The sequence below is a fragment of the Pinus tabuliformis genome, chromosome X, assembly GCF_031772625.1.
Source record: "Pinus tabuliformis cultivar Carrire ecotype Pingquan chromosome X, CPIR1, whole genome shotgun sequence".
Taxonomy (NCBI): Eukaryota; Viridiplantae; Streptophyta; class Pinopsida; order Pinales; family Pinaceae; genus Pinus; species Pinus tabuliformis.
Genome location: NC_142308.1, coordinates 286,863,194 through 286,867,303, shown reverse-complemented (window position 1 = coordinate 286,867,303; position 4,110 = coordinate 286,863,194).

Sequence of the window (4,110 nt, the reverse complement as noted above, 5' to 3'; positions counted from 1 at the left end):
CTTGTGTACGATTTGTTCACGAACTTTCAACACTGTCACTGTTACCAGGATCCATAGATACGCAGGTCTTACCCACGTTCTGTCTGTCATTGGTTTTGTGATTCCGATGGCTAGCCGAGGTATTCATGATTTCACCTGTATGTTTATCAACCCTATCATTTATCATGCTTGTATTCATGTCATTCCTTTTTCTCCAAGATACTATCGTGCTTGGAATGTTATTCCCAAGTTATATTTTGTTCACTTACACCGCATACAATCTTGACCTCTTCCCACCATAAGGTGGCCTTTCTTTGCAGTTGAAAGATAGCCAGTTGAGCCTTTAGATTGTGATTGTACTCATATAATTGAAAGTATTTATTCATGTTAATTAACCATGATTCGGCTACTTCCTCCAGCTCTCCATCGAAAAGTGGCATTTTAATTTTTTGGAATTCCCCTTGTAATTCCACTCGCTACCTTTTTGATGTGGGGTGCTCTAAAGCATTGTTCGACTTCTCTTCCTGATGTTCTTCCCCTCCTCCTGTTCCTTCAAGTTCCATGTTGTAGCCCTGTTCTTCTGACATTTGGTCCAGCTCAGGGCTAGGAATCGGTTGGTGCTAATTCTACTTATCAAACAAGCTTTTTAAAATCTTCTCCTGCTCCATGGTTAGCCTTGCATTGTCCTGCCGCAGGCGGGCCATATCGTTCTTTAGTTCCTGAACTATTTCTAATATGGTATGATTAGTATTGCGCACCTCTTCTCCTAACTGTATCCATAGCTTAGGATTATTTCCAGGAAATGCAGTAGCTCCTGGGCCAGCCATCTTCCTGTTTGGAAGACTGTTTGTTCATTTCACAACCTGTTATTTCCTGTACTCCAAACAGAAGTGAGTTAACATTAATCAAGAAACATCAGGACATAATAATGATATGATCATATTTGCCAGAGGCCATAGATTTGTAAACCTGGGCTTTGAGACCACATGTCATGTCCCCTTTATTAAATTACCATTTAAATAGATAAATAAAAATATATAAAAAAAACTGGTGGAACCTTAAACTTGGCAATTTAAATTTCTTTCTCAGTAGTTTTTATTCACATGGTATAAGGACAGAGGTCACATTTAGCTGTTATTTCTATCCACTGATATTTTTTACAAATGTTGTAATTGGTTTCTAGGCCTCATTATAGCCCGTGCTTTATGGTATGCTTATCCCTATGCACTGTACTCTACATTTAATATCAAGGCTTGTCCTATATGGTGATCTTAACTACATCCACTACATGTTTATCTCTAGATCGTTCGATTTGGGGTTTAATAATTTCTCCGGCTCTGCCATGGCTTCATGACACGAGCAAGCTGTCCCTCCATAGTTGGATGCCTCGGGATTCCTACGACCATTGACAGTGGAGAGCTCAGTTCTCTGATCCAAAGGCTGGGATCTCTTCGGTAGATTTACTCTTTCTCGGTTGCTGGAAAGTGGTTCATTCGGTCCCTAAGCTCTTGGTGCCTGTTCTTCGTGTAAGGTGGAAACCCTGTCTCAGAGGGTCAGCCATGAATTCTGGGTTGTCTCCTTAAATGGTAAGTTGTCGAGTTTCCTCTAGTAACAAACTCTAAGCTAGAATTTTCTTTAGTTTGTTGCTTTTATCCAACTCCAGAGTTATAAAGACTAATGGTTTACTTTCCTTTTGTTTACAGGGATGGTGGAATCAAGTTTGAGAACCCCCAGCTATCAACCCTTGATGTTTCAACTCATTCTAGCAGTCACTGGCACACTAAAGAATTCCGGGTAAGCTTCGGTTCGAGGTGTTTTGTGTTTTGGGTATATGTAAGGTTTTGCATCCATTAAGTTCTTTGAGCTCCACCTCAATTGAAGTTAAGGGTGTTATCTACCAGGTTACATATTGTTGTTCATAGGGAAGGCACCCCTAATGCCTCATGATATCCCTTCAAGGGCTTCCTTGTGGACTTGCTTCTCAGGTTGCGCCACTCTTTGATTTCTGCAGGACTTCTCGCTCTCTAGACTGTAATATTGTAATGATGTTAATTCTAGCAGATGGCCTTGTAGACTCTTACTGGTAGTTTAACATGTGTTTCTATCTCCTTTCTGAAAGACATGATGTGCAGCCACGGCCATCATAAGCTTTCTGGTTATGCTGTATTGTTTTTTTGAAACTTCCCTTGGGTCGAGGCCCTTAATATCTTTCTGTATATGTTATCTTGTTTTTCTAATAAATTTAATATGGGAGCCGTGGTCATATAAAGGCTCTTTTCGCAGATATGCTATCAATTTAGCTAAGGGTTTCTTGATGTCGTCCCTATTACCTTGATTTATCTATGAAATTTCATTTCGGAATTTATGCATAGGATTGAATTATCTATTAATTAAATTGACATGTATAGTCTCTTCTTGGTCTTGCGAGTACGTTGATGTTATTGAATTATTTAGTGTAGATTTAATGGAAGTATTCGACTATAAGATTATGTGTACCGTTAAGTAGCTAAAATTGTTTCGCTTATCACAATGAGTTCACTATTTTGAAGATTACTCGCTTTACTGCGATTTTGAGTTTACATGTTAAAGAACAGGTTAGGGTTTATTGTTTTATGAGCAGAGTTTCCCTGCTCTTTCTACTATTTGCTTATTAGCGCTTGGCTATAGCTAGTGAATTCATTGGGTTAAGACTTTGTTAGAGTTTTCCACTCTGGGTTTCATTTCTGCTTAAGCCCGGAAGTTTTCTTCAGGCTTTTTGGAGGCATGGCTGCTAGTTAATTCTACAAGAAATACTACCAGGTTAGTCTACACAGTTTTCCTACCGGACCATATTTTCAGTTGATTATTCGAATTAATAATATTCTTACTATCTCTTTTCAGTTAACACATTAACAATACATAAATTCCAGCATAATTTTAGTCATTATAGATCCACCAATAATCCTGTTTCTAACAACAAATAACACTACTAATTCATACTCTAGCCTACTATATCATTTCCAATTTATCTTATCAGGCTAGGGTCATTATTTCCTCGTTTCCATGTTCTATTGTAACACACATATAATTTGCAAAACGCATGTTTGATTCATAACACATGACTAAATTTCAGGCTAGCAGACTGGTTCCAATAGGATTTCCACATACCTGTACTTTCCAAGAAAGATAAATAAGTTTCGAAGTTAAGTTTCACCTTCGTTGTTTGCTGCGTTTTTCCAACCAACCATGAGATTCGTCCATCAGGATCCCATCTCCCCCTGAGCTTGCTCGCAAGACGACTGTCTTCTTCAAGTTTGTCGCACACTGTGTGCATGCTATCTGTTCATCACCAGACTTAGCATTTCTTGCCTTTTACTGTCTGACCTTTTAGCATAGTTTTTACTCCCCTCCCCTCTTTTTCTTTAGAGCATTCCCCAGTTAGGGGAGGTAGTTAGGTTTCTTCAGGAAACTGCCTTTTTCCACTTCTTCCATGAGAAGTTATAAAATCTGTTGTTTCTCAATCACTTTCTAATTTCAGAAAATTAATAATATTACTTTACTAAATAGAAAATAACAATATTGTCCAGTTTTGTTTTCTTACAGTGGTAAATAAAATACTTATAGTTCTTCTGGGGTCATTACACAACAGAAGCAAGAGTTCGCTTCACCAAGATGTCACTATGGGGTGCATGTACACATTCACAGACGACCAAGCTTGGCATCAACTCACCACCTTCACCATCACAAGCTTTTCAAAGAATTGGTCTCACCACAATAGACCGAATGTCAGTGATGTCTTGCATGGCTTTCTCAAGCCATTTTGTCTCACATGATCACATGTGCATTGTAACGTAATGTCGTTTCAAGTGGAAGTTCAAGTGTCAATAGTTGGATGTAATAGTCATAGAGTAGATGAAGAGTCATGAGGGTAGATGAACTGTCACAGAGGGGAATGTCAAGGGTCACGTCACCCTTTGCTATAAATAGAACCTCATAACTCATTGTATAGGATTCTGGTTAGCCAAGCTTCCAATAAGACTATCTTGGAGAGAGCTTGGACAGTATTTTAATGAGCCATGGCTTCTTGACTGTGTAGAGCTAGTACATCTCTTTGGAGGAGCAGGCGGTTGTGGATGTAACATTCCACTATTG